The 10,529-nt window shown below is 39.9% G+C and overlaps 1 pseudogene; it reads left to right on the forward strand.

The window, feature by feature from the left end:
* The first annotated feature begins 260 nt into the window (after positions 1-260).
* Positions 261-10,305, forward strand: LOC131467027 (Kv channel-interacting protein 2-like; annotated as a pseudogene).
* The last annotated feature ends 224 nt before the right edge of the window (positions 10,306-10,529 follow it).

The raw sequence follows: 10,529 nt of genomic DNA on the forward strand, positions 1-10,529 counted from the left end.
CCAAAACTAACGATAGGGGAACGTGAGGAAAACTTTCCATATCAACCACAGGAGAACCTATGGGAAAACCTTCAGGGAACGTTCCTGCAACCAAAAGGTAACGTTCCCAATAAACATTGCAGTTTTCATTTACTTTAATGAAATAAAGTTGACTCTAAATCTGATTATTCCATCTCTCTCTCTCTCTCTCTCTCGCCACCACCATCATCATCATCATCATCACACGTGAACCTCACGGAAGTGACAGCAGGTGAACGCCGTGGATGTGAGCGCGCGCTGATGCTGAGTTCAGTGGGGTTTGGTTTGGAGACACGTCGGACCGTCCGAGCGCAGAGAGAAGACGCGCTTTATTGCTCCCTTTACTGAGATTTCCCTCGCAGACTTCTGGGTGAAGAGACCGTGATTTGCGGGCAGAGATGGATCCGGCGCAGATCCGGTAGATGAGCTGCGGTCCTGGCTCCGCACATACGCACAGATCCTGCAGAAGCTGAAGAAGCAGAGGAAATAGCGTTTGGTGAGAAAACATGAAATCCAGGAGTCAGGAGCAAAGTTTGACAGACTCCAGAGAGCTGGACAGATCTCATGATCCACTCACAGGTCGGTGCAAATCTCGATTGACTTTATTTTGAAGGGAAACCTGAGCAGTTCCATGTGTGCTGCCCTGGCTGAAGGCTTTTTAAATGCAACTGAAAGTCTAATCTGTTATAATCTGCTACAAATATGTTCAAGATCTTAGATTTCTCAGCAATATTCTGAGATATTTTTGCACTACAGTTGCTCTACGTTGAGATCAGGTTTAAATCTCTAATTCTACACTTAACGGCCACTTTATTAGGGACACACCTAGTAAAGCTGCATCTAGTCTGGTGTGGTCTTCTTACCTGTGTAATGAGGTCGTATGAGGTCTTTCTCATGTGACCTCTGGCATCAACAAGGTATTATCACCCAGAGAGCTGCCACCATTTTAAATATTTCTCTGACCCCTAAAGATAGATGTGTGTCAAACATCCTGGTTGATCAGCGCTTTCTGAAAAATCCTCAGACCAACGACCATGTTAAAGTCTCACCTTTCTTCCTTTTTGTGAAGTTCAGTTTAAATGTCAGTGGGTCGTCTTGACCACCTAAATGCACTGATTCTGATTCTGGTTCTGTGTTTACCTGCTGTTCAGATAAGGTGACTTTAATTATTTTTACCCTGGTATATACAGTAGAACAGTATTTCTGATTTTCCTCAAGTACCACCAGAGGAAGCAAATAAGTTACTAGTTTTGTGTACGAATGATGATTAAATAACACATATAGTATTATTAATGTTTGTCTCATCGTAGGAAAAAAGGTGATAAAGAACAACCTCAAAGCTGAAGTTCAAAACAAAGACATCACGTCCCAATATTTACTCATCACTCTGCTTTTATCAGCATGAGGACAGTTCACAGAAACACGTCGGGTAGATGTGAAGGCGTGAGGAGAACAGAGATGTCTGTGGACGAACACACACACACACACACGGTCAAGTTTAGAGACATGATCCACCAAAATAGTCCTTTCTGTCTAAAAATAACAACAGCAATATATAAAAATAGAGCCTTTAATATTACACAGCACAGGGCTTTACCGTCTGATTTTAAGTCTACACGTCTAATGCAGTGAATGGATAATAATGGATGCACTAAACTATGCCACTACATTACACTACACTACACTACACTACACTATACTGCACTACACAGAACATAGGCTTTATTTAATGGCTGGTGGCTGTTGCTTGCACAGTAGTGAGTGTGATAATGTACCCATTCAGCAGCAGGTTAAACAAACAGGGAACAGGTGCATGAACACAAACAATGACAGAGTGAAGCAGCACTGTGTGGTGTTGTGGTGCTTAATAACAGCCTCAACTGTTGTGTCAGTCAAATAAACACAGTCAAACATACTGATGAACAACCACTGTAACCTTATTATCTTACCAGAAAATTACTTTTTTAAAAATAATATTAGTAAAAGTCTTAAGGTATATGATATTTACTGTCCTTAAGTATCAATAATAATTTTCTTAAGTCCAATTGAATTTATGAAATTTGGAAATACGTCACAGTTCAAAGGTCACTTGAACAAAAATGAAAGAAAAACACTCTCATTTTGTGACTCCTGCACAGTTATCACTACTAATCATAACTTTGACTCAACAACACATAAGAAGATGAACAAACAGCCACCCCCCCCCCCCCCCACCCCCCCGCCAGGATGTCCATATAAGGAGTTGTGTATTAATCTCGAGGCAGTTTACTAAGGGTGCACAGTGGCACAGATCCGTGCCGCGTGAGCACTAAGGGTTTAATACCACGCAGCTAATGTATCGATTTCCCTCAAAATGAAGTGAGAAAGCAACGATTCATGTTTCAGAGTTTTCTGAGAAGAGAGTTTCTTAAAGACTTCACAGAATTCTGATCAAACACTTATACATGATTTATTAGCACGTTTGTGGAAAGTCGTGGAATCTTTCAGTCGTCTTTGTTTTTGTCCGCACAACTTCTCTCTGTGACTCCTTTGAAGACTTGCAGTTGCTGGAAGAGTCTTTAAGTGTGGAGAACAGTGGGGGAGAGTATATTGATCTGTCTCACAGGGCTGCACTTGTTCTCATTGATTCATCACATCAAAGTCAAACAGATGGATGTAGAAGTGAAGTGAGGACAGACTGAGCCCCGCTCTCCTGCTGAGAAGCTCCCTCACATGCACACTGTTCTTTATGTTGCTGTTTCCCCCCCCAAGCACTTTTTTTGTTTTGTTTTGTTTTGAACTTGTTTCCACTTAAAAACAAAAACGCTCCACTATCATCTGAACAAGTTAAGAATGAGTTGTGATCACTGGGATGAGACGATATGATGCTCAGTTTGCAGTCTGATTGTGTTCCAAACAAAGTTATAATAGTTTGGCATTTTTCATTAGTTTTAGTTTTGACTTTTTGTTTTTAAAACAAGTTTCTTTTAACCCTTTAACACCAAGCCTATCACAGATGACATGTTAATTACACAATGGTTTGTGCTGTTGGAAAAAAATCGCAACGGTTTCTGAAAGCTGAGAAGTTGTGAGTCAAAACCAACATGTGGTTATTACGGTAATTTCACTCGCGCTGTCGCAGGAAGCCGGTGAATCAGCGCCTTTGTCAGCAGAGAGGAGAGTTGGAAAAACACCTGTACATAGTTTCCATTGTTTGGCCTGTTTTTACACACTGAGACGAAAACATATGTTATTTTGAATATGTTTTATACTGTTAAACTGTTAAACACTTACTCACAGGACATTTTATGGTTAAAATAAGCAACAAAAAAGTCCAGACGGACATTTTGTGTTAAAGGGTTAATTCGTTTTTTAAAGGCAGTTTTTATTATTATTTAACTTTTTTTTTTTTTTAGTTTTTATTAGTTTTCGTGTTAGATTGAGTTTTTTTTCTTTGTAATATGGATTATTTGCCAGGTAAAACATTCAAAACGTATTGTGTGTCATAAAAACCCAGCAATTTGAAAAATGTATCTGGACAAATGAACAACCATCCCTGAATCAAATAGAACAGTCTACAAGGAATTAAACGGAAGTGCAAAATGTGCATCCTACTGCTGAGGTTGGATGCAGTTAGTATGCACTTTCTAAAGACACACATAAATATAACAACATAAAGAGTGTTTACAAAGGGCAAAAAGACTGATATTGATATTATATTGGTATCGGACGATGTTGAGCCACTTGTAGACGTAAACCCCGTTGTCTCTGTTTGCTGGACGTCTGTGTGAACAGGTCAAACTGCCGGACCCTGATAAACTACAGTATTTCAGGGTCAATGCGTTTGCTTTGTCTTGTCTAGATAAGAAAAATCAACAACCTGTCAAAAGGATCTCCATCTTATTTTCTTATCTTTAGTCTATAGAATTATAATCATCTGACGTGTGTCTGGGTTGCCTTCGTGTGTGTGTGTGTGTGTGTTTGAGGTTCTGTGTGAAACTTTGTTTGCTTTTCCAAGCCGGTGCAGCTGCCGTGTTTGATAGTGTGACGGTTTATTTCCTCAATGTCCACCGTCACTTATGACCATGACACACACACGCAGAGGTGGAAAGAGTAATGAAGTATTCCATTGAAGTAGAAGCACCAATATTTTTCATCAAATTTTTATGTACAAGTGAAAGTACTGGTCTAAACATGTACTCAAGTTAGAGTAAAAAAAAACTCAGTTACTTTTTTTTAACAATGTTGTGGTTCTTCTTTCTTGTGTAGGGGACACAAATCCAACATGAATTGTTTTTAATTAAAGGCAACACTTTACGAATTCAAGTGCTGACAAAATAAAATATGTAAACACATGTGTCAGTCAACATGGGTCAAAGGTCACACTTACTTTCACTTTCTCCTTCACTCAGGGACCTTAATTAATGCCAATTCACCTGTCCTCATCATTCACCTGTCCTCATCATTCACCTGTCCTCATCATTCACCTGTCCTCATCATTCACCTGTCCTCATCATTCACCTTCAGGCCAACACTTTTCTACTCAGTAACAGATGTGATTTAAAACGTAGTGAAGTACAGTACGTCCAAAAAAAAAAAAATTGAGTTTAAAATGACTTTAAAAAGTACAAGAGTACACAAGTAAATGTAATTCATTACTTTCTGCCTCTGCTCACATGTGAGCATTTTAGAAACACAGAGCCAGATTCAAGGTGTCATCAGGAGACCTCAAACAGTGTGAAAACAAACAGAACAAACGCAGAGCAATAAGAGCAACTGACCTGAGCAGATTTATACATATTTATAATAAAGAAAACATCCTTGATTTGAGAGTTTCATCAGACCATGGCCACCTGTCTGCTGTACCTGCCTGAGATCAGACTGTGGCTCAATACTGTCCTCTGGTGGCAGAAGTCTGCACGCAGTCCTGTAAACTCTCTGTGAAGAACAGGAGAGCTGTTGTTGTTGCTTCTCTGTGGTTCTGCAGAGAGCGAAAAGGAAGGTGACCGTGAACTATTGCATAATGTACTTGTAGGAGCCATGAATTATTTACAGTTATGTTTTTTCTCCATTTTATTAAGGTGTGATGATTGCTACTTTGTCATCTGTTTGTTTGTTTTGATATAAGTTTGTGATCACACTGGATCGGGGGATTGCTGGTTGCATTTATATGAGCGGAGATGTTGAATTAAGGGAATCACCTGTTCATCTGTTTATGCACGATCCATTCTTTCATTAATAAAAGGTTAAACTTATTTTGAAGTCTCAGTAATTATTTTTGTTTAGCTCCTTTGTTCTTTGAAGTCACTATAGTATGTTTTCGGTCCGTTGTTGCACATGTGGGACTTTTGTTTTCAGGTGTGTGTTTCCCTATTGTCTGTTTATGTCAATACAAAGCTGTGTCTTCTGTTCATCACTTCTTCTCACTAAACGCTGTAGTTTCCCTATTTATAGATATATTTTATAACGTTTGCTTACCACATGTTCACTTGTTTTTATTAGTTTTGATTGCGCTCCATGTGTGTCTGACTGGTGTTTGTTTTATGTACTTTCTGTCAGAAATGAAACGGAGACTGCCCGAATAAGTGAGTTTATGGCCAACTAGGAGAAGAAAGACAAATGAAAAGTCAATGCTGAATTTATTCTGCTTTGTTCTCCAGATGTTTGGGGTTTATAGTATAAAGTGTCCGTGCCTGGATTCTCTTTGAGAACCAGAACATTAAGAGAATTAAGGAGCAGTCTAAATGTCAGATTGGAAGAGGATGAGGATGAGGGGAAACTTTGAGTACTGATAAAAGTCTTATTCTACAAAAAATAAACACCATTTTATTTTAAATCATTCACTTCTACAAACCAGTTAACCCTCAAATGTTACACACAGGACAAACTGGGGGAAAGTTCAATGCTGTTGTCTTGACAGTTGGATGAGTTGTCTTAAAAGTTATTTGTGTAAATCAGCTGTTGTTGTTTTAAAAATGGTAATAATAATAAAACAATGTTCTGAAAGATGTTTAATCCTGAATAATACTCAGGTCCCACAACTCACACCGGTTTAAAGCCAGAGCAGCAAACTCATATTTGCTTTGCATCGAGTCGCAGGAACTCAGAAGTGATTCAAAGTATTTGAGCCAAGTTTGAGCTCGTGTTTCAATCTCGCTGACACAGTTTCTACTCTGTGTGTGCTCTAATCTCTGCTTGTGATTGGTTGTTTCCAGGTAATCCCCCGTCCAAATCCAGTAAAAAGACCATAAAGCAGCGGTTCCTCAAACTGCTCCCCTGCTGTCGCTCCGGCTCCAGCTCTTCAGTTCATCAAAGCAAGTGTCTGGACAAACAATCTGTCACTATGACTCTTATTCCCACTCCCACTAATAACTCGTTTCTTCATTTATTTGTCTTCATCCGTCCACACAGGAAGTATTGCTGACGACAGTGAACTGTTGACCGTGTGTCACAGACCGCAGGGACTCGACCGCCTCGTGCAACTGACCAATTTCAACAAGATGGAGCTGCAGGTTCTTTACAGAGGATTCAAAAGTGTCAGTCAAAAAGCGTCCTGTGAATGAATGATTACACATCTGTATTATCATCATTATTATTATTATTATTATTATTATATTATTATAATTATTATGTTCCAGCCCTTTATGTAAGATTTTAACCCTTTACTGGGCAAACAACTGTACTTGGTAACTTCCGGAGACGCCCAAAACTACGTTACCATGAGGTCTTCGATGCTCAAAACTTCTAGTGCAGTTCCAGAAAAAAAAGTGCAATCATAACATAGGGCTCGGTCTTCTCCTGCATCTACAGTCATATCTCAAAAACTAATTTAATAGAAAGTTGTTGAAATCAGCAGGAAAACAAGTAACACGTGCAGGACAGCGGTCCCTGAGGGCCAGGATCAGGAAACACTGTTCTAGAAGGTTCTGAAATAACATTCTTTTCACTTTATTTGTGTTTTTCTTGTATATTCTTATACGTATATGAGCAAGGAACCATACATGGTACTTTCATTCAATGAAAAAGGTTGATTTCAATGAGTGTGTGTGTTTGTGTTTGTGTTACATTTTTTGTAACATGATAGTTCTGTGATTTCTGCAGGAGTGTCCCAGTGGTGTGGTGAATGAGGAGACGTTTAAAAGCATCTACTCACAGTTCTTCCCACAGGGAGGTCAGTCACACCATTCATCCATCCATCCATCCCTCTATACCAGGCCTGTCCAAACCTTTTTTTTAACGGGGACCTTTATTTTAACAGTAAATGTTACATACAAATACACTGTTTTATAATAATTTAAATTAATGGTCACATTCAACCACTAAAACTAAGTAAATAACTATAATTTGACGTTTTCATCAAGAAATAATAATCTGCTTTTGAAAATTCATGGATAACATGGATAAATAATTATATTTTAGCATTAAAATTCTTCTACATACAGGTGCATTAACCATTACAGAAAAAAAGAGGGCAGTCGTGGTCTATTAAATGTTTATATTTTATGTTTATACATAAGTTATGTCCATTCTGTGGCTCTCTGACCTTTGACCTTGGAGGGGAAAAGAAGCTGTTCCTGTGGTGTTTGAAGCACTAAAATATTTTAGTGGTCACTTTTTTTTATCTTTTCTTCTTTTCTCTCAGATTCAAGTATGTACGCACATTTCCTCTTTGAAGCCTTCGACACTCACAACAATGGAGCGGTCAGCTTTGAGGTGAGAACCACGACCTGGTGCCAAAGGATTATCCAGTTCTAAAGCCCAATGTGGTGACATATCCTTCCTTCCTTCCTTCCATCCATTTATCCATCTTCTACCTCTTTGTCCTCCACATGAGGGTCACGGGGGTTGCTGTGCCAATCTCAGCTGACATAGGGCGAAAGGACAGAACGCCAGTCCATCACAGGGACACATATAGAGACAAACAACCGTTTACTCTCACACCGACGGTCAATTTGAAGTTTCCAGTTTACCTACTCCCCATATTGCATGTTTTTGGACTGTGGGAAGAAGCCGGAGAACCCGCAGAAAACCCACGCGCACACGAGGAGAACATGCAAACTCCTTGTCCTGATTTCAGCCATCATGTCTCATATATTCTTTCCCTGCTGTAGGACTTTGTTCTGAGTCTGTCCATCATCCTGAGAGGCTCCACCGCGGACAAACTCAGCTGGGCCTTCAATCTGTACGACCTCAACAAGGACGGCTGCATCACCAGAGAGGTGCATGTGTATGTGTGTGTGTGTGTGTGTGTGTGTGAGTGTGAGAGTTCTCTGTTGTGCTGCCACCTCATGTTTTTAATCTCATGTCTTTTCCTCTTCTCCTCCTCCTCCTCCTCCTCCCATGTTCTCCAGGAGATGACTGACATCATGCACTCCATCTACGACATGATGGGGAAGTACACTTACCCCAGCATGAAGGACAGCGCTCCCAAGGACCATGTTGAAACCTTCTTTCAGGTAAAAACCCTCTGATATCTAACAAGGAGTTTAAGTCCTGGGCTTAGCCTGTAGCCTGTAGAAACCTCTTACTGCTCTGCACCAACGTCTGCAGAGAAAATCTGTGTTTTTAGCTCACAGGAGCTGCTACTGCTCGTCTACTGCTGCATGGTTTGGAAACTTTGTGTGACTGAGGTAAATCTGAAGCTTGGTGATGGAGAGTGTCACTGGTGGGCACGTAACAAAAACCGAATGAAGATATTTCTCGACTCAGGGGAAACTGAGGTTGGGAAGCACACTTTTTCAAAGATACTCCCCCTATTCTAGTAATACAAAGCTAAATGCAAATCTGTGAAGTATTCCTTTAAGCAGGCATGGATTTGTCAATATCTCACACACTTCAGAACTGATTCGTTCGATTGATGTGAAGCACCTTGTGTTACATATAAAGACTGAGTGATTGAGTGGAGTCGTCCTTTGAGACGCCTGCGGTTGTGCGTTGCAGAAAATGGACAAGAACAACGACGGCGTGGTCACCATCGACGAGTTCCTGGAAACATGTCAAAAGGTCATCAGACATTTAATCATACTAAATGTGACTGGTATACACTTGCACACAGCTTTAAAGTAAAGAATAAAATGATTATTTTTCCTTTTTTTTTGTTCCTCTGCTCTCGTGCAGGACGAAAACATCCTTCAGTCCATGCACTTGTTTGATCACGTGATCTAAAGTCTGGTGGACGCAGACGCAGCGTGATTCTCCCGCCTGCTTGTCCTCGTCTCCTGTGTCCACACAGTCCTTCAACTGCCCCGAGCCAGAGTGGGTGTCGTTTCCGGGGCCTCGACAGACCTTTGACCTTTGACCTGAGGGTATATATGTATATATATATATATATACTGTATATATATATACATTATATACTGTTTTCCTTCTTAGATAACATGGAACATGGACAGACAGAATTAAGAGATAATGACAGGTGGACTGAGGTGTTTTCAGGATTACAACTGAAGCTGTACGAACAGTCTAATAAACACTCGTTGGCCACTTTATTAGGTACACTGCAAACATCTAAAACGGCCAGTCTCACGGCACAGCAGGAACTCACTGCATTTAGGAATGTAGACACGCAGTCGAGACGACCTGCTGGAGTTCAAACTGAGCATTAGAATGAGGAAGAATGTGGTGTTTTTGTTGGTGCCAGAAGGGATGGTCCAAATAGTTCAGAAACTGCTGATCTCACATCTCCAGAGTTTACATAAAAAAAGCTCCATAAAAAAGAAAATATCCAGAAAGCAGCAGATTCTCTGGTCGATGCCAGAGAATCAGATCAGAGGAGACGCAATACCGTAATACCTAAAGATGTGGATCGTGTCACTTATTCAAATAACTGCACTGCATGTATGATAGAAGTGAAAGACACAGTCGATTTTTAGCTCTCGAATCTCTTTAGTGTTCATATGGGGCTCACCTGGCATATTTATTATATTACTACTGTATATATGTACTGTGTCTGCATGATGTGGCCATATTCAGTTCAAGTGTGAATGTAATTTTCTACACCCACATTGTGACAATAACGAAGGAGTTGAATAAAACCACACAGGTGCTATGCAAAAGAGGATAATTAGTAAGTTATTGACGTGTGAGTGTGTGTACTTGTATTTATATCTTTGTGAGGTCCAAACAAACTTAAAAAAACCTCTATTTCCTCTGGGCTCCATAACTCCATAAATGGTAAGACCTGGTTTAGGGTTAGAATTTAGTTTAGGTTAGGGTAAGGATTACGCGGCACGGATCTGTGCCGCAGGTGCACCCATGGTAAATTACCACGGGAATAATACACAACTCCTTATATGGACATCCTGGGAGGGGGGGGTTGTTTATAGGTCACATCTTCAGGCTTTAAAACATTAATTTTTTGGTCTTCTTGTTGAGTCAAAGTTATGATTCATTTTTATATCAGGAGTAGCGAAGGTTGTGCAGAAGTCACAAAATAATGTTTTTATTTTGGTTCATAAAAAGAGCAAAGTGAATTTTGAACTGTGACTTCACACATTAAATCCATTTTTTTTTTTTTACTTTTTTTGCTGAGG

The sequence above is a fragment of the Solea solea genome, chromosome 10 (assembly GCF_958295425.1).
Source record: "Solea solea chromosome 10, fSolSol10.1, whole genome shotgun sequence".
Classification (NCBI taxonomy): Eukaryota; Metazoa; Chordata; class Actinopteri; order Pleuronectiformes; family Soleidae; genus Solea; species Solea solea.